Source organism: Eptesicus fuscus, chromosome 20 (genome assembly GCF_027574615.1).
Source record: "Eptesicus fuscus isolate TK198812 chromosome 20, DD_ASM_mEF_20220401, whole genome shotgun sequence".
Classification (NCBI taxonomy): Eukaryota; Metazoa; Chordata; class Mammalia; order Chiroptera; family Vespertilionidae; genus Eptesicus; species Eptesicus fuscus.
Window position 1 is genome coordinate 34,214,210 of NC_072492.1, and position 21,286 is coordinate 34,235,495.

The 21,286-nt window shown below is 50.5% G+C and overlaps 1 protein-coding gene across 3 annotated transcripts in view; it reads right to left on the bottom strand.

The window, feature by feature from the left end:
• The window catches only part of PRKCA (protein kinase C alpha), a 285,603-nt gene that overhangs the window by 192,399 nt on the left and 71,918 nt on the right, over window positions 1-21,286 (bottom strand). The window lies entirely within an intron of this gene.

Sequence of the window (21,286 nt, forward strand, 5' to 3'; positions counted from 1 at the left end):
CAGCCAAGGTCCTGACCTTCTCCGAGCTTCAGCTATTGGCCTAATAAAACGAGTCCCTGATAACCCAGGGAATTCCCTGAGCTTGAAGGAAACACCGTGTGTGGAACTGCTCTGGGCAAGAAGCACACTAACGTGAGATGGTGGGCAGAGCTAGGCCCACGGGGACCCAGGGACTGCTCACAGCCACCCAATTCCAGAACCGTGATCCCCAAAGAGAGAAATGGTGAGTATGTGCATGTGTATGTATGAAAAAGCAAAGAAACGCATTAAAAGTGAATAATTGATACACATATGTCAGGTAGTTATATGTGCTATGTGTTGGGGTTCAGGGTAAATAAACAGCAAGGTGGCCTCTGGCCCCACTGAGCTTGCAGCCTAATGGGAGAGACAACCATGGGTTAAATCAGGCGTCCTCAAACTACGGCCCGCGGGCCACATGTGGGTGTTTTTGCCATTTTGTTTTTTTACTTCAAAATAAGAGATGTGCAGTGTGCATAGGAATTTGTTCATAGTTTTTTTTTAAACTATAGTCCGGCCCTCCAACGGTCTGAGGGACAGTGAACTGGCCCCCTGTTTAAAAAGTTTGAGGACCCCTGGAATTAGAAGACTAAATGTATCCTATCTAGCATGAACACTAGGAAGAAAAAATGTGGCTGATACAAGAGCAAATCAGAGAGAGACCTGAGACGGTCCGGGGTTCAGGGAAAAGGCCTGCGAGTGAAACGGTGTTTGGGGCGGGTGCTAACGGAAGGAGCAGCCCAACCAGGTGGTTGGGGGGAAGAGCATTCACAGCCAATGGAACAGCCAGGCGAAGGCCCGGGATGGGAGGGAGCAGGGCCACGCGGGGCACCTGGAGGGTAAGGGAAGGGGGTGCGGAAAGCAGGAGGGGCAGTGGATGACACAGGGCTGGACTTCACCCCAAAAACAAGGGAAGCCTCTCAACAAATGTAAGCAGGGAGCAGGGAGCAGGGAGTGGGAGTGGGGGGGCAGTTTAAAGACCAGTCTGTGGAGCAGAGGACAGACTGGGGGTAGGGAGTAGGGGGCAGGGAGGGACACAGGGAGGCCCGCTGAGAGGTTGGGGGCCAGACCCAGAGCAGGCGAGACTGACACCATGGTGGAATAAGATGATGCCAAGCAGAACTCTTCCTTTGGCAACATTGGGGCCATAACCTGGCTCGCTGTCACGGACCCCCACCCGAGACCAAGTCCGGGCCCGGACATCTGGTCGACCCCCTCGCTCACGCGGACCCCCGCCCGAGACCAAGTCCGGTATAGTCCTGGGTGGCATTTCTGGCCATTCATCCGCCCACCCACCAGTCACCAAAGGCTACTACCCTTAGGTGGGGTGTGAGGCGGCCTCGGATAACTAAGACCACAAGACACTTACAATCGGCGAGGATTCCTTCTAGGAAAACCATCACCCGGAGGTGACCCGCTGGTGTCTGTTACGGTGTAAATAAACACACGGCCTTAGTTACCCGGCTGGGGGGCAGGTCATTTCTGTGCGAATTAGATAGATGTTCTCCATCTTCAACTGAATTAAACTCACTGTGTCGAGAATAAAGACAATATGAAAACAGGCTGCGTGCAGAGAACCACCTGGAAGCTCCACCCGACTCCGCCCCCTCGGGATGGAGGCGCTCACGGCCTCTCACTCCCTCTCCAAGGGAGCATGACCGCAAAACCACCTGAATGGGACAGCAGCTCCCCTCCGTGAGAGGAGAGTCACATGGAGCCGTCCAAAAATAACAAACATTTTCAAGGGTTTTCAAAAAAAAAAATCAGCAGACAGATGGGGCCTGGGTTCATTTTTAGATACAGAAACAGACTTTGAAGAGCAAGGGGAAGTGGGTTCCACCCTCGGGGACAGGTTCTCCCTCTGCCAGGGGGAAAGGAGCCAGCTGGAGCGGTGAACTCGGGACACCCTGGTCTTGTTGGGACAGTGTCACACGCCACCTCGTCGGCGCTGCCAGCCCACCCTCAGTCCCGGCTGCGACGCTGCCCCCGGGTCGCCAGCCCGAAACCAGGTTACGACCCGTCACCAGCACGCTCAAGCGCCCGCATTTGACCGTCGTGCCGCTCGCCGTCATGAGGACTCCGTAAATATTTGGGTTTACTGCTGAATATCCATCTCCTCGCTGAACTCCGAAATCTGTGAGGCCAGGGGCCCCTTTTCCTATCTCCAGAATCTACCGCAGGACTTGAGAGAATGGGAACTTGGTAAATATTTGTCCGTTCCTGAAGAACCACACTAGTCAAAAGTGGCTAAATTAAATACCGTCTTCAAAAAAGAGAAGGATGAAAACATGTTCCAGTCACCACCCTCTTCAACCACAGAGGACGGGGAGCCTTCTGTCCTGTAGCTTTCGGGGGTGGGAGGAGGACTCGAGACCCGTGTTCTTACAGCTGTCATCTGAATTCACCTCAGCAGAAACTCGAGCTGATCGACCCCAGGCAGTCGCGATCACCCAGAAGCCAATGACTTACGCTATTCCGGGGCTCAATGTTCCTGGTGTCTCATAAGGAAAGAACATTTGGGGAGAGGGCAAAAACAAGCCCCCGAGCTCGAAGGGCCTACGTGTCACCCCGCGCTTCCTGGGAGAGATTGAGGAAACCCGTCAGCAGAGGCTGTGGCGCTAATTTTGGGATTTCCAGGGTGTGTGGGCACGGATGGAAAAAGCAACAACCCACCCTCGTTTTATGCTTAGGAACGGGGGGGGGGGGGGGGGGGGGGGGGGGCGCCGCTTCCCCTTCTCTGCCCGTGCTGGCCAGGTCCTCCAGTCAAATGCACAGGCTTTCCTGTCCCGTGATGAACAGTGGGGCTTCTTGCCAGGAACCTCAGCAAAAGATAAGAGGGCCCCCCAGCGTGTCTCGGCCTTGGACAAAGATGCAGGTCAGCGGGGACCCCCTGCACTGTTTTCCAGCTGCGGGCTCCCGCAGACCTCAAGCACCAAGGGTCGCACACCTTCAAGCACCAACGTACAAGGACAACGGAAAGGCCCTGTACGAACGCGGAGCCACCTGGGAGAACGCGTTCGGGACCACCAGCGCCAGGCCAGCCAGAGCCACGTGTCCAAAGGCCGGGAGCCACGACTTGTTCTCCCTCTAAAGTGGGCACAGCAGTATCCAGTCTATTATGGGTGTTGGGCGGGCTGAATGAGACCAAATGAGACACAGACGCCAAGGCTTTATGCGCTGAGGTCCTCACTAAATGCCAGTGGCTGCTGAGAATAATGATGATTATTCCGCTCCCTGATGGGAGGGATGCTTGGTTCTCTGCCCCCCACCCACCCGTCATCTTCTCTTCTTGGTCTGGTGTAAGTGAAGTAACTGGTGTGAAATGATCAAAGCTGAGCCGACCAAGTTCTCAAGACAACTCGTTTCCTCTCCTAAGTGCTCCCTTTTTGAGCTTTCCGTGGCCAGGAAAGAGCCCAGGCGGGTGTTACAGCCGAGGGCTCATGCTCGCGCTCCAGCTGCTCATTTCACAAGACACACGTCCAGTATCCACCGAAGATCGGAGGCTGCGGGTGCGGAGGCTTGGAAAAGCCCGAATCCGCCCTTTGCCCACAGGGCTGCATTGCTGATGAGGACACTGAACAAACACTCACAACGGGGTCCGAGGTCACCAGGTCCTGAGGTCCCCAGGTCCCCAAGACCCTCGGGCTTTTCTCAATCCTGGTCTCACAACGTGAGGGTGGAGGGAAGAGGACCCCAGCTCTTGCCCACTAAGCCTTCTTCTTCCAGGACACTGTTCCCTGCCCTCTTTGTGGCTGGGAACTTGTTTTCCACTCGCCCAACCCTCCACAGCTCCTATACACAGCACCGGCGCGCCTCACCAAGAAGAGCTGTGAAGACACATGATTTAGTTACCCACGCTGTCCACACAGAAAGGGAACCTGTGAGAAGGTATTGACAACGTGGCTCCATGGGTTGGGGCTGTCTGAGGAATTGTCCTACGCATGGGGCTCATCTAGTTGAAGCCCGACGTTGAGGAAACGGCCGCTTACTTTCGGAACTCACAGCGTCCTGACTCAAGCTCCCCAGGGTCACCTTTTCCTAAACTGCGCGTGCTCCGGGGCCGCCCCGCAGGCAGGGCCTCTGGCTCCGAGCCACTGTTCCAGTCAATAGACCTGGGAACGTTTCCACATTTAACGTTTCCTAGGAGGAATGACCTCTTTAAAATGAAAGCTTTTAAAACTCCCCGAGTCACTTCTTTCTCGGCGCTGAGAAGCCTCATGAATAAGAAACACTGCCCAAAACCAAAACACAACCAACCTGGAAGTCTCTAAAGGTGTGAGACGTGTCAACATTCATACAAGTCAAAAGCCTAGATTTTTTTTCCCTAGAGAGAAAACCTGTTTACAGGCCTCCACGCCGGCCTTCTCCCCCTCATCTTGCAGGGACGGCCCATTTCACAGGCTCACCTTTCTTCCTCCTCTGTGAGCACCGTGCCTGGCACCCACAGGGGTTCCTTCCTGCATCTGTATTTCCATTTTCCCATTTTCCACTGGCTGCTTTTCTCCTGTCTTTTAAAACGCCCAGCTTTCACCGGGGCTGGTGGGTGTGGCTAGAGCATCCGCCTGTGCATCAAAGGGTCTCGGGTTTGATTCCCGGTCAAGGGCACATACCGGGGTTGCAGGCTCCATCCCTGGCCTGTCCGGGCCTGTGGGGGAAGCAACCAATTGATGTGTCTCTCTCACACGGATGTTTCTCTCCTCTGTCTCTCTTCCCTCCCTCCCTCCATTCCACTCGCTCTGAAAAAGCAATGGAAAAAATATCCTTGGGTGAGAATTAACAACAACAACAACAACAACAACAACAACAAAAAAAAACCCCACTCAACTCTCTCCTGGGGAAGTCGGGGGTTTGCAGCGGCTCTTGCTGACTCCTCTAAAACCATCTTATTTCTTGCCTTTCACCTCTCATCTTGGTTCTCATATCCCTTGAACTTGGCTTCTAAATCATCCTCAACTGAACTGATCTAGCATCTTTAACAATCTCCAGGCCTAATCAGCAGCACATTTTTCCCCTCTCAATTTTCACTCAATTCTCATTATATCTGACTTGGATGACATCTTTTCAAAAAAAGGAGAAGAAAACACTGCTCTCCTTTCCTTAGTTTCCATGACAACACAGTCCCTTGATTTGCTTCCTAATTCTCTGGGTTGTTCATTATCTGTGTCTTTCCTGGGTTCTTTATTGTCCCCTCACTAATCCACAGGGGTATCCCCAAGGCACCCACAGAGCTGATCTCCATTTGCATTGGACCCCATTTACCAACCTCTGCGTTTCACTCAGTTGGGAAGATCCTTTGTTCTCCGGGTTTTATCATCGGCATCTCCCAAATCTAGACCTCTCCTCCTCAAGCACTGTTCTAAACTTTTCACAGTTGTTAGTTATCTCAGTCCTCACAACAACCTTGTGAGGTAGGCCCGAGCATCATTCTCATTGTATAAAAGAGGAAACCGAGACGCACAGAGGTAACTCTGGCCAAAGTCGCACAGTTACATAGCTTGTGGAACTGGAGTCTGAACCGAGGAGTTTGGAGACCAGGGTCCAAACTTCTAACCAGGGACGCGTACTTCCTCTCCTCTTTTGAAAAGAGCTGACGATTTCCTCCTGCAAAGTTATGCATTTCCAGCTTTCACGTGATCTTCATAACACCAACACCGTACACATCCTACCAGTTCCCAGCTTTGAAGACTTAGAAATATTTTTCTTCCCTCTTCCTTTTTCTTTACTATTCAGTTTTGTTTTAACAAATCTGGTGACGTTCACCCCGTAATACCTGAACACCGGCCCCCTTTCCTTCCCCGGCCGCATCCGGTGCAGGCGCCTCGGTCTCCTCCTGCATCGGTGGCTACAGCGGCTTCAGGCTCGCTCCCGTCTGATGGGAAGTCTGCACCTGGTGCCCCTATTCGCATCACAGAGCTACTGCCACGGCGGTTTCCCCTCACCGGTGAGACAAATCTACCTTCCTTACCTTGTCACTCAGCCTCTCCACTTCCAACCTCACTGCTAGGATCCACAGAGCATGGGACCTGCGGGGTGGTCACGCCAAACGTACATACATCTTCACCCTCTGCTCTGTGCCTGCACCGACTTCACACCTGCCACCCTCTCCATCCCGAAAAGCTCTCTTCCTTCGTTCTCTCCAAGACCAGCTCAGAATCTCTGACTCCCCACGAGGCTTCCCGCCTGGCTCATCAGAACCAGTCCAGGGACTGTGTGCTTCCTGTGTGTTGTTTCAAATACACCTGTTCACAGTTCTTGTTTCTACTGCCTGATGCACCCCCCCACCCCCATTTAACATATACCCAACCCCCATCCAAGCTGCATTCTCTTTACTTTGTACTTGTCCACCCTCCCGCTCCGGGAGCCTAATGTTGGTAATGGGACACCGTTGCCGGGTGGCGGCCTCTGTGGTCCTCCGGGAGCCCCTCTACAGCTGTTGATGGAAAGTGGTACCCAGGCACCATCCCACCAACATGCTCAGCTGCCAGGTGTAAAGAGGACCAAGCCTGATTGTCACAACATTGGGGGCTTTTTATTGGACACTAGAAACTACACTTTAATTTTTTAAAAATATTTTATTGATTTTTAACAGAGAGGAAGGGAGAAGGGATAGAGAGCCAGAAATATCGATGAGAGAGAAACATCGACCAGCCGCCCCCCGCACACCCCCCACCAGGGATGTGCCCGCAACCAATGCACATGCCCTTGACCGGAATCGAACCTGGGACCCTCCAGTCCGCAGACCGGCGCTCTATCCACTGAGCCAAACCGGTTTCGGCTAGAAACAACACTTTAAAAAGAAGTCAGAGTGCTCTGGCTGGTGTGGTTCAGTTGGTTGAGTGTCGACCTATGACCCAGGAAGTAAGGGTTCGATTCCCCGTAAGGGCACATGCCCGCGTTTGCAGGCTTGATCCCCAGAAGGGGATGTGCAGGAGGCAGCTGATCAATGTTTCTCTCTCATCGATGTTCGATGTTTCTCTCTCCCTGTCCTTTCCTATCTCTCTAAAAAAAAAAAAAATCAATGAAAACATAAAAAGAAAAAAGAAGTCAGAGTCAGAAAGAAAGAGGCTCAGTCTCTGCTGGTGTGGCAGGGCGTGGTTCCAGGCCGTTATGCGGCCTGAATAAAGAAGGGGCAGGACTGGGAAGGCACCAAAACTCAGGCAACAGCCCAAAGGTGGGAGGTCAGGACACAGCGCCAGCCCATCCTCGCCCCTGTGCTTACAAAAATCGTCCCTGTCATTCTGAATCCAAGCACCCTGGACGCCCTGGCAAGGGCCTGGTGTTTGAATCTCTGTTTATTTCATTTACACACGCTCACAGGTTGCCCACAAGAATACAAACAGCAGAGTACAAACATATTTGAAAAACAGCATTAGGAGAAATATGAGTCAAACCAAAACGTCCAGTGTGGGAGGTGGAATAAGGCGGATGTTCAAAGCTAGGATTCCTTGGTGGTGGTGGTCTTACTGGCATTCACTGAGCAGGCGCTGTGTCTGAAGAAGGCTCTGAGCACTTGGCATTATGACTGTACTTTAACCCTCCCAATCACCCCATGAGGTAGATGGCGTTCTTTTATAACTGAGGAACGAGGATGACAGTTGGGCACCGTAACTGTAACCAAGGCACAGAGAAGTCAGGCAACCTGTGCAGGCCACACAGCCTGCAAGCCGTGGAGCCGTCGTCTGAAATGGACGGCCCGACTCCAAGGCCACGGCGGGGCCTGCGCTTTCCGGGGACCAAAGCAAAGGGGGAAATCATCGAAATGCCAGCGCAGACCCAAGAAAGGGGAGCCCCACTCAACAGTTCCCGCGGCAGCGGCTGGAATGAATCCACGGCCTCCGGCTCCTGCGATGCCCCTTCACCTGTGGGCAGGGCCTACTCCATCAGATCGATGCAGTTACCTGCCTTTCCCAAGTCATCATTTAAAGCCATTGATTTCCTTTGACTCCGGTGCCCCACAGCACGGTGGGGTCCGTAATGGCTTGAGGAGGCCCACACAAACTGCATTTGATTACCAAGCCTAGTGCAGAGCAGCTGGCTGTCATTCACACTCCCAGCCCCGCCCCTTCGTGGGGCTACACGGACAGCCTCATCCAGGGATGAGTCGTTTCAGCATAGCACTGTCCACTGGGTAAAACAAAGCTGTTTTCATGTTAAGGATCACCTACTGCCCTGTCTCCCATTCACGCTGCTCCAAACCTCAAGCAGAAATAGGGTTCTTAGCTCTGCTGGCTCCTGACATGCCCAGGAGGCTGCGAAATCCCCAGGGAGCCTTTGGTTAAGAGAGAAAGAGCAAGCACCCCGGGGGCCCAGACGCCAGGCTCCATCCTGGCCCCACTTCTCCTGGGCCAGGAAATTCACCTCAGTGGGCCCCACCTGCTCCACCCAGCGGCTGAGGGACTGGCCTAGAACAGAGCCCTTAAGGGGGAGGACCAGGCCCTCGGGAAAGTTCTACAAAAACACCCCAGTGCCCCGGCCTCCAGGAGGGTCTGAGTCAGAGGCTTTGGAAACACTCCCCGGGTGTCCTGGGGGACCCTCTGGGCTGAGGAATTCAAGCCCCACCCCTGTCCCTTCAGCCCCTCTGTGCTTACAGCAAACAAGTCCACTCTGTGTTTCAGAGAACAGACCAGAGAGGGCGAGGGTGGGGGCCAGGGAGAGGCTGCCCGAGACTGTTTATAGGAAACGCCCCTGGAGGTAACTTCATTATGCGATGCAGAGGGCCGAGGGGAGGCTCAAGCTCTGGGATTTCCTCTGGCCTGGGCTCCTGGGAGCACGCGGACGAATTCACACACAGCTGCCCCAGAGCACCCCAGTCATTGCAAGACTTGATCTCTAGAATCCTCTCTGCTTTACAAAAATAAAAGTAAGGCCGTAATGATCCATCCAGGTTAGGCGTTCCTAACCCCCGTCGGCCCCTCCCCGTTTTCTGGGCTTCCTCCTTCCCCTGGCTGATCACACAGAGCCTTCCTTGCTCAGGGCATTCCCCCTGCAGTTGCTCACGCCTGACAGCCTGCCTGGCGTGCCCAGCTGCCCTCTCACCTACTGAGAGGTAGATACTGTGCTGACGGTAAAGGGTTTCCACAGTACTCAGTGGACCTGGGCTTTGAGGAATAAACCAAACCTGGCGGCCTCACTTCATTCAATCAGCAAGCATCAGCTGCACACCTACTGTGCGAGAAGCACTAAAAAGACCCACGTGCACAAGGCACAGCCCGGGGCATCGTGCTGCTTAAGACCTAGAGGATTTACAGTGCCTGTGTGCTCCCGATGACCACCGGGGCACCTAGAAAAGCCACATCGTCTCCTTCAGCCTCCGTTTTCTGGAACATTCAGTGCAATGAAGTCCAGACCTCTGCAAATGAAATATCACCAGGAAGGAAAATGAATCACGACAGGAAGACTCTCCCTGAAGGTCTCCTGCAGCTTTGTCTGAGAATGAACCACAAAGAGGGAGGGGGCAGGCCTGGGGGCGGGGGGGAAAAACCCTGACCTGTAGTCATGGTAACAAGAAACCACTGTTTAAATGATCAATGGCAGCTCGGCACCGGGACACAGGCTTGGCCATCCCCATGTTCTTGTCAGGAGGCCAATCAGCAACAGGCTCACAGGCACGACCTGGACAGCGGACGCCCACTCACGCCCCGCTCCCGACGCCTGCCCAGCCCTGTGCCTCATGCTTTCCCAAACCCTCCCCGGGACCGGCTCCCGGCCTGGCTCAGAGACACTGTCTGCAAAGCACACCGCTCCTCCTCTCCTTACATGAGTAATGAAGGCAGTGTACTGCTTCCCGTGTGGAGGAGAGTCTCTTTCTTGGACAGGAACCATGAAAACGTTCTGGCCTGCCTCTCGGGGTCCATTTCCGCCGATGGATGGCGTGAGACATGGACTTGAAAGTGATTTGGAAAGGCTGACTCTCAGAACAGATGCCTAAAGGATGAGAATGTGGGGAAAACTTATTGGCTTTTCCACAGGAGGCGTCCTGAGGTTTACCCAGTGCCAATTTGGCCTTGTTTTAGATAGAATTTAATATGCTCCGTTATTGGCTTTCCATGCTTACTGGAGAGTAACAGCTGAAAACGAAACAGGGCAGAGCGAAGAAGCTGGCAACCGGGGGAGATAACGAAGGAGCCTCTGAAAACTGAACTACATCCCCATCCCGCCCAGCAGCCGACGCCATTTAGTCCTCACATCCCAGCCTCAGGGGCACTGAACTGTAATGCAGGCGGGAGGGGTCCCTAATGAACACGGAGGGGTGTGCTGGCACCCAGAGCGGGGAAGCCCCTCAGCTTCATCCAGAGCAGCGCTCCCCCTGCAGACCTCTGCCGAGCGGAGGCAGAACCTCTGCAAAATAGTCCTGATGCAGTCAACTTCTGTTCTGACCCACTTGGGTCAGGAACCGGAGGAGGCCATGGAACTCACACCGTTTCCTGGCAGGTGAGGGGAGACGTGAGGGCACCTTGCCTGAAGACCCTGATCTGTCCCATCAAGGAAAATATGAGCCCTGGCCAGTGTGCTCAGTGGTTGGAGCATCGGCCCTCAGACTAAAGGACTGTGGATTCTAACTTCGGTTGCAGGCTCAGTCCCTGGCCCTGGTCGGGGCGCATGCAGGAGGTAACCAATCGATGTGTCCTTCTCACATCGAGGTACCTCTCTCTCCCTCTCTCTCTTCCTCCCTCCCTAAAAAAAAAAAAAAAAAAAATCAATGGAAAAAATATCCTCAGGTGAGGATAAAAAAAAAAAAAAAAAAAAGAAAAATATGAAAAGGCCCAGCTGGGTAGCATGTTGGTTAGAGCATCATGCCCATATGCCAAGGTTGTGGGTTTGATCCTGGTCAGGACACATACAATGAATGCATCAACAAGTAGAACAACAAAAAAACAGTATTTCTCTCTCCCTCTCCTTTCCTCTTTCTCTCTAAAAATCAATCAAAATCTCAAAAAAGAAAAAAAAACAATCTGGAGTATCAAAGGAAAGCAAAAACAAGGCAACAAAATGGACTCATTCCCAGGACTGCCATCCAGCACAGCCGCACCGAACTCAGTTCCATCTGCTGTGAAATGGCCCTAATAAACATGAATGTCGCACCACAGAACGCTCCGTGTTTGAAATATCTAGCAGTCTCGAAAACAATAAACTCAGTCACCCATGGAGCAGTGGTGACCAAATATATTGTTATTTTCCCCTCCCGTCGGAAAGACAATGAACGGGCGGACAATTATGAGACGAAGCTCAGCATTCTGAAAGCTAGTTACTCACGCGGCACACACAGAACATTCTCCAGCGTGAACGAGGAGGCCCGGCTGCGATTTTATTACGAACCCGGGGCCCAGGCCCTGCTCCACTCAGCAGTCTCACCCTAGGAAGCAAATGAACACTCCGTTTCGCCACGGGTCCTGTGAGTTCCCGGGAAAGCCCGGGCCAGTCAGCAGGCTGGACTGCTCCTCTCTGCGTGGAAGGTAAAGGATTCATGAAAAAGAACCGAAGCAATCGGGGCGGAGGGGGGGGGGGGGGGGGGTGCTGCTGGGAGCCTGGGCCTGAAACAGCCATCTTCCACCCTACGCCCCATCCCTCGGCCACGTCCTGGTGCCCCCCATCGTCCTCACGTTTCAGCTGTGTGGGCAACGGCAACAGTGCTGGCAGAGAGCTGTGCACTAACTCGGTTCCTGCAACTTCCCGTGAATAAAAATCGAACTCGCCCTAACTGGTTTGGCTCAGTGGATAGAGCGTCGGCCTGTGGACTGAAGGGTCCCAGGTTCGATTCCAGTCAAGGTTACTTTGGTTACGGGCACATCCCCAGTGGGGAGTGTGCAGGAGGCAGCTGATCGATGTTTCTCTCTCATCGATGTTTCTAACTCTCTATCCCTCTTCCCTTCCTCTCTGTAAAAATCAATAAAATATATATATTTTTAAAAATCGAGCTCTCCCGGAGGTAGATATGGAGTTGGTTCCAATCCTGAGCCCTTCTCAGGGCTCAGTGCACCACAGGGAGCACCCCCCCCCCCCCCCCCGCCCGCTACCAAGCCCCTGCAGATCCCTTTTCCCTTGATTCAGGCTCAGCGCTCAGAGCCCAAGCGCAGCTTCTGACCACACCTGGACGATGCTGCTCATGGGCAGGACCATCTGCTGGGCCCCGAGGCATGCGGGGGGTCGCTGTCTGGCTGGGAGGCTGGGGCCACAGCAGCTGATGGCACTGGACAAAGCATTCCACTCTCCACCCACTCTCCACTCTTGAAATGCAGCCACCCAGCCAGGGCCACTGTCCTTCTTCAGGGACGCCCTCGGCCCCGTTTCATCGAGATTAAATACTTGTGGTTAGTAGCGTAGCCTTCCTCTACAGAGTTTCCCACTTAACTTTCCTGGAACGCCTTCCAACTTTTTGAAATGTCTTCTGCAGTTTCTCCTGAATGCTGATCTAATACCAATCATCCCCCACCCCCCCCTCCCAGAAGTGATTAAGTAAACCATCCTTGGTTCAGGCTGTCTTCCTTTGACATCTCCTCTGACCTGCTCATTCGTGTTTTGAAGACAGTTCAATTGCTTTGCTCAACTCATTGCTTCCTGCAAATCATACCTCCCTCCACCAAACCCATCTCTCCACACCCAGTCCCAGTGAGCTCACAGCAGCGTCAGGCACAGAGAGGGGGATCTGCTGAAGCCTATGGCACGAGCTGGGCCATTACCACAGGGACAAGGTCTTACCTACGATAAGAAAGGTTATAAAAGTTAAGGGTCGTACGGTCAATGGCCCTAAACCAAGGGTCACGTGTATTCCTTAACTCTTAGGGAGCAAGAGCATGAGTCACCGAGACTGTAGAGATAATTAACGTTTTTCTTGTCTGGGACAATCAGATTAAACGTTAATATCCATGTCTAAGACCATCAAGATATGTCTTCCCTTCGTGGGTGAAATTCTGGAATGTTTATCTCAATTTACAACACGCCAACCTGCCCTCTGGCTTTCTCTTCCTGGTCAGTCCCCCTTTTCAACCCTTGCCGTGGGGCTCCAGTTCTTCACCATCGGATTGAAATCGCAGCCAATGGGAACGCGGCCTTCTCGACTACCCACTGCTGGAAACCCTTTCCTCCTGGGTTTCTGAGACGTGCTACTGAATCCCAAACGTGTATCTTTAGTCTGACTACACCTGTGGCCTACAAAGCCCGTGTCTACACAACAGTCTCCAGTTACTATGTACAAAACAAGGCCAGCATCTGTACAGAAGCAACGCTGGCTGCAGATAAGAAGCCTATCTAACTAGAAACAGCTTAAACCCGGAGTCAACAAATCTTTCTCCCAAGGGCCAGACGATAAGTAGGTTGGGCTTTGTGAGCCTGGTAGTCTCTTTCCCAGCCACTAGCTCTGCTGTTCCAAGGCAAAAGCAGCCTCGTCAGCACAGGGGCAAGTGGGCACTGCTGTGTTCCAACACGACTTCATTTACCAAAAAAAAACTGGGGGAGGGTGGCCCATGGCTTAAACAAAAAAAGATGATTTCTCTTACAAACAAGGAAGGCCTGAGGCAGGAAAATCCCAGGATGGTTAATTCAGCCACTCAACCATACCCTAAGGTCCCGCTTCCCTCCACCTTAGCCAGCGGACAAAGCTAGCCCTCCTCGTGGCCACAGAATGGCTGCCACGGCTCCAGGAGACATGCACACATGGCAACGGGCAGACATGGCTCCTCCCTGTGTCCCTTTCCGGGGTAAGGAAACCTTTACCGGCAGCCACCTCCCTCACGGACAAGAATCACAGGCCCACCCCTGCAGGGGATGCCCACGACTGTCCTAGACCAGTGGTCGGCAAACTCATTAGTCAGCAGAGCCAAATATCAACAGCACAACGATTGAAATCTCTTTGGAGAGCCACATTTTTTAAACTTAAACTTCTTCTCACGCCACTTCTTCAAAATAGACTCGCCCAGGCCGTGGTATTTTGTGGAAGAGCCACACTCAAGGGGCCAAAGAGCTGCATGTGGCTCGCGAGACACGATTTGCCGACCACTGTCTCAGACCAATCAGGACTTACCACTGAGCACTGGGTGAGCCAATACAGACCAGCCCCTTCGTCTGCACAGGTGTCTGACCTTGTGCCAACCACTTCCTCCAAACCCCACACCAACCCTCTACTCCAGCAGGACTCGCTGCCCACTGTGCTCAGCTCATGAGCCCCCTCCTATATACCATCTCTCTTGCTGCTTCCTCAACCTGAAATGGCCTCCCTCTTCTCCAGATAACTCCTACATCTTTCACAGTTTCCCAGGCCGGGACACACAGGAAAAGCATCCCACGCAGACTTGGGAGGTCTGGGTGTGACTCCCACGCAGCACAGCCACATGCTGCTGCCACCTTGTAACCCGGCTACACTGAGAGCCGTCGTCCTCATCCCTAACGTCAGGGCCACCATGAGTACTTCAGAGCCACCGGAAAGAGGAAATGTGTAGGAGACACCGGCCGGGCTTGCAGTAAGTCCCTTCTTCCTCCTGAATCACACCACCCCGAGAATCCTTTCAAGAACATTCCTGCTCCCACAAGTTAACATTTTAAATAGAGTTAACCTACAGCAGATACCTGAGGGCGTTCCAAAGCATACGTTACACGCAAACAAATAGTATGCCATTTTTTTTAAAAATATTTTTTTTAATTGATTTGAGAGAGAGAGAGAGGAAGGAAGGGAGGGAGAGAGAGAAATACCAATGTGAGAGAGAAACATAAATCAGTTGCCTCCCATATGTGCCCCGACTAGGGATCGAACCCACAACCTGGGTATGTGCCCTGACCGGGAATCAAACCCACCACCTTTTGGTACATGGAACGGTGCTCCAAACAACTGAGCCACACTGGCCAGGGCCATGTGCCACTTTGAATGGCTGGGTTTGAAAGTGACTCAAAGTCCTTTTTTAAAAAATAAATAGGTTTTTATTGATTTTTAGAGAGAGGAAGGAGAGAGAGAGAGAAATAGAAACATCAATGATGAGAGAGAATCATTCATCGGCTGCCTCCTGCACACCCCCTACTGGGGACTGAGCCTGCAACGCCGGCAGGTGCCCTGACCAGGAATCGAACCAATAGCCTCTTGGTTCCTGGTTTGACGCTCAACCACTGAGCAACACCGGCTGAGCTAAAGTGCTTTCTTTTTTGTTTTGTTTTTCTGAGCTCCATGCAATCAATTTCCATGCCACGAAGTTTCAGGTTCAGACAAACAGGCCACAGAAACACCATTTCTCTCACCCTAGACGCTATTATGAACAGACCTTCAACTGTGAATTTTCAGCGGAACTGCCAGTGTACAATCACTGACACCCCCGACGATGAAAACAGGAGGCCTCAGACAATAGGCTGATGGAGGGTTGACGAATTTCCTTCACACAATAAGCAGCAAATAGCAATACTCCTATCACAGCGCCACGGGAAGCCCTGGCCGGGGTGAGCAGGGCAGAGAGAAGAGAACCAGACTCGGAAGGTGAGTACAGCAAGCCTGGCTGGTAGAACGACAGCAGGAAGCAGGCTGCGTGGGTCGGCTTTGATGGGAGATGCGTGTGGATGCTGACAGAGGCTGGAGGGAGGGGCATCTCACAGGGACGCCACCTTTCTACATTGAACAGAAAAGGAAAGAACCCGGCATCCGTCAGCGACAGCAAGTTTTGGCTACGCCCATTCAAAAACCGTGTTATACCGAGTTATACAGTTCCCACGAGCAGCAGGACCAGCAACTATGGGTTGGATGTCTGCCTATGCAGGGCACGGTGCTAGACACGTGCACGTGGACATGGCATCGCGAAGGCCCGTGCATGGTGTGCAGGAGCAACGAGGCAAGGTCAGGTTACTTACGGATCTTCCATAAACGGATTTCTACATTTAGAAGACTTCTTTCCCTATCACTAATTGCTGTTCAAGTGACATTACTTCGGAAATAAGCGAGTTTCTAGAAGAACGCGAGTTTCTATTACGTAAGCACAAACTCAGGGCCGATATCGGGAACCTTGCTGTTCCTTCTCGCCGGGAAGGCACTGCAGGTGTGCAGGGCAAGCTGAGAAACAGCCACTGGCGCAGGAAAGAAGTGGCCAGAATCCGCGTCTCCCAAAGTCAACACCATGAGAAAGCATCGTCCTCCTCTCCAGCCTCCCGCGGGGCTCCCAGCTCTCCTCCACTTCTGCAAAGGCAGCATTAGCATAATGCTACCAAGTGCCAACGAGAACTGTTGCAATAAACAGGGTTTTTAGGCTCCTGCAACACTTGCACACAGGCACTTGATTCTATTAGCTCAAGTGCACGGCAGCTAGCCGAGGGCTCGCAGTGGCACGATCAGCATGCAGCTCTTTGAACAACTGACATCGCCAGCACTTAAAAGACTGAATTCTTAAACGCGTTCCACTCCAGAGAGGTGCTCCCAGGCTAATTAGAGCTATCCATGTAAGATTCTGGAACTGGAGTGGGCTTTAAATGTTTTTTTTTACTGCATAATAGGATTGTGTTTCTCACTTGGGGGCAGGCCGTTCACGTACACCGTAATCATCATTGCAGATCACCTGGGAAGAACACCGGGGTGCACTGAAAAGCCTCAGTAACGGCCCACTTTAGAGCACACGCAGGAGACCAGAGCTGGCAGGCGGTCCCGTGGGAAACTGCCTTCGGAGTCAGGTTAACAATTATTGTATGCAAATGATGCCTCTAAAGGCATCTACGTGAAGCAGATCTAAGTCTCTCTTGGTGGGATGATTCCATACTATTAATTTGATCTGTAAATCCCTCTTTTACAAATTTAGTCTAATCTCTTTGAACTATCCGAGGTTCAAACCTGTAAACTTCTAATTATCACAAGATGTCCAAGTGTGGAATCATAAAAAAAGAAAAGCACAGCTATTTTCTATGGTGCAGAAAAGGGTGCATTGAGCAGAAATATGGGCAAAAAAAAAAAAGAAAGCACTGCCTTGATAATTGCAGGGACAATATCTGCTCTGCTCTCTGGTGGACACCACCACCTGGGTATCGTGAAGGAAATAAAATTCCACGGCAACTCCCAATGCTATATATATATATTATTGATTTCAGAGAGGAAGGGAGAGGGAGAGAGAAATAGAAACATCAATGATGAGAGAGAATCATTGAAGGGCTGCCTCCTGCACGCGCCACACTGGGGATCGAGCCCACAACCCGAGCATGTGCCCTGACCAGGAATCTAACAGTGACCTCCAGGTTTATAGGTTGATGCTCCAACCACTGAGCCATGCCGGCCAGGCTCAGCACACCTTTTGCTAGGAGTCCAGCATTCTAAGGACACCCCCCCCCTCCAATATACCTTAATCAAATGAGGTCAGAGCACTATCTTACCTCTGTTGGTTCAATAAATTTTAAGATTGCTATTCATGATCCCAAGCACCGCATTCTAAATATAGTATCATAGTATTAAAAAAAAAAAAAAAAAAAGGACTTGACATGGGATCTCTTACGTGCGGTATTTCATGGTGCTGTCAAGTGGAGGCTAAGAGAAGTCTGTCCTGCTGTCTCCAATGCAAGTCTCTCTACCTTAGCATCACTGCATGGAGCCCTGCGATTAATGAAAATCATTGCTGCTTTTGAGTTATTTTTTTAAAACAACTGGAACCTAACATGGCTTTATGGCTCTCCTTTAACTTTCTTACATGACACGCATCCGTCCAACGTTCGCCATTCACTGCGGCTTTGCTCCAGGCTTCAGTGATTGGGGCATCAATGAGTGAATGAAACAGACAAAATCCCTGCCTCATGGTGCTTACCTTCTAAGTCATGACACATAAAATGATCATAAACTGAGCTCCTGAGACACACAGAATCCAGCTCCGGGAGTCCCAGCACTACAGCTTCATCCCAAAGCAACAGTAAGAAGAGTAAAAAAGTGAAAGGCAGAGGAAAAGGAATTTAATAAGTACATCCCTGTAAAGCTGAAAACCACTAAAGAGACCCACTCTAAAAAAAAAAAAAAAAATGCGGTGGCTAAATTGTGACACATTGGTACAGACTGACATTCGAAGTGAGTGGTCAAAGGGAAAGGGGGCCACCCCTTCCTTCCAGGTGGAGGGACCCTGAATCGCCTCCAACGCCGCGTCACTTTCCATGACAGGAACCTGTGAACGTCTGTGACAAATTCCCCCAAATGCCAAAGATTAAAAAAAAAACATTTTCCCTCTCGAAGTTACTCAACCAAATCCTTTCGGTTTCACTTCTCTTCCCCGTGAGTAAAAGCAGAAGGAGGTGGTTTGCATGTGGAACTCGGGGCGGGAAAGTGGTAGAAGGAGCTCTTGAGGCTCCCGGGCAAGGTCCAACGTGTAATAATGTTCTGACCGTGACCATCAGTCATGTCCTCATTTAGAAGCCAAGAATGTTTCCATTTCAGTATAAAATGGATGCACTGCCAATAAGCTATTAGAAATCCCAATCCTTTTTGTTCGGGATTTCTCCCTGTAAAGAGGACCTTTTTTCTTTCTTTTTAAGTTTATTTTTCAATTTCAGTTTGCACCCAATATTTTTTTAAAAAATATGTTTTTATTGATTTCAGAGAGGAAGGAGAGAGGGATAGAAACATCAATGATGAGAGAGAACCATTGACTGTCTGCCTCCTGCACCGCCCCCCCCAACCCCCCGACCCCCCACCCGCCACTGCAGGTCAAGCCTGCAGCCCAAGCATGAGCCCTGACCAGGAATCGAACCGTGACTTCCTGGTTCATAAGTCAACGCTCAACCGCTGAGCCACATTGGCCGGGCTCACCATTATTTTTCATCAGCGTTAGATGTAAAGAGGATTTGGGAACACCAGGAAAGGGAGGTGAGCAGGCACCTCCCTTTGACATCACTGAAGGCCCAATGACATCACTGGATTCCAGAACTCCAGGTTGAAAGGGACCATCGGAGTATTTCTTGATCCAAAACTGGCCTCAAATTATAAGACTTTGTCAAAACAGCCTGTGAGAAGTCCTGCAGGTCTCTTCTCTTCCTCTTATTGTAACTCGTTTGTACTTTCCCCCAAATTTAGACAAAGCCAATGCTTTGGTCTTTAGGAACGAAGAGTACCCAGACAAAGGGTCAGCTTCTTTACTCACTCAACAAATACTATTTTTTTCTTTTCTTGTTTCAGGTTATTAAAACTTAAGGTGGTGTTTTTTTTTTCCAGTTACAGTTTGCATTCAATATTATTTTGTATTAGCTTCAGGTGTACAGCATAGTGGTTAGACAATCATATACTACTTTACAAAGTGTTCCCCCAGATACTTCAAGTATCCACCTGACCCCCTATATAGTTATTACAATATTATTGACTATATTCCCTGTGCTGTACTTTAAATCCTAGGACTATTATATAACTACCCATTTGTACTTCTTAATCCCTTCACCTTTTTTTACCCAGTCCCCAACTCCCCAGTCCTCTGGCAACCATCAGTCTGTTCTGTGTCAATGAGTCTCTTCAGTTTTGTTTGTTCATTTATTTTGTGTTCCGGATTCCACATAGAAGTAAAATCATATGGTATTTGTCCGACTTACTTCACTCAGCACAATTTCCTCTAGGTCCGTCCATGCTGTCGCAAATGGTTAAGATTTCATACTTTGAAGATAACATCGCTAACATCCATATAAGAAAACCTTTGATCTTATTAACAAGAAGAATACTTTGAAAATGCTCTTAGAACTATGGTAGTTTGGTTTTCAAACCTCTGGCCTCCAACAAAGGTATTCCTGAATGAATAGCTTAGGACAGTGGTCGGCAAACTGCGGCTCGCGAGCCACATGTGGCTCTTTGGCCCCTTGAGTGTGGCTCTTCCACAAAACACCACGTGCAGGCGCGCACGTACAGTGCGATTGAAACTTCGTGGCCCATGCGCAGAAGTCGGTTTTTGGCTCTCAAAAGAAATTTCAATAGCTGTACTGTTGATATTTGGCTCTGTGACTAATGAGTTTGCCGACCACTGGCTAAGGACATTCAGGGCTACCTCTGGGCCAAAAGTTAATAATTGACAGCCGAGCAGGTGTAGGTAAACTGCTTCTCACAGCAAGCTTCTAATCTCTTTGGGATCCCTGTGAGAATTACAGACAGCATTCTCTTCAAGTGCAAGTCAACCTCATGCTAATCTGATATTCTGACCTTTAAGGGAGAAAGTCCACAGGAGGTTCCCTTCTACCTGGCTATTTTCGAAATGAAAATCACACCAAAATTTAAATGAAAGGACAATATCTTTTATCTTGATCATGGTTAAATATACAACGCTGCTGAACTTAAGGTCAGCAAAGATTATATAGACTTTACTATGAAAGACTTCACTGTGAGTTGGCAAAAAAAAAAAAAAAAGTTTATTTAAATTACTGATGATAAAAGTAACCCAAGCTCACTTTAGAAAATTTGGAAAATGCATAAAGATACAAAGAAAAAGATATGTTAGCATGCTGGTATGTTTCCTTCCACTCTTTTGTTGCTGGGTATATGCAAATACGTTTCCTCTGGGGTTGATATATACACATTTGTACCCTGCCGTTTTAAAAAATACTATGGCACTAATTAGTCTTAAAGAACAATTTTCAGTGGCTTCATACACTGTCACAATGTATTAAAACAGCCCCCTACAGTGTATTCTATTTCCTTTAGAGCATGGGTGGGGAACCTTTTTTTTTTTGCCAAGGGCCATTGGGATATCTATAACATCATTTGCAGGCCATACAAAATTATCCACTTAAAAATTACATTGCTATGAAAAAAGCTCCTAGATTTATTGAATTTTGAGTCCCACCTGCCAGACCAAATGATTCGGCCTGAGGGCCGGACGTTCCCCACCCCTACTTAGAACAACACCTACTTAGTCAACGAACTATAGCATCTGCTCGAATCACATTGTCACCCATAAACAGGAACCAAGCAGCATTAGTAGCAAAGACCCCAGAAGACCAGACTCGCTGCCAAGCCAGTCATCCTATGTAAGAAATGCAAACACATCCCTGGTTCTGTACACAATAGCAGGGAAAAGTGGTATATTGTGAATGAGATTAGTAACCAGAACATGACACATCCATTTTGCAGCTGAAATGGGTAAGGAGTGCTTGGGATACCTGAAAGCAGACCAAATGCGACTCAGACAGGATTTCATAGAGCCACTGGGTCCCCCACTCCCGTGGAATCCCCCGTTTTCCCAGAGCCGCCGTGCTCACACTTCGGGGCTCAGGACAAATACTACCAGCTGTTCTGCTGGAAGTGAAAAGCTAACTTCATGCATTGTAAAGAAAACGTCTAACAAATGCCCAAGTCTGGATAACCATGACT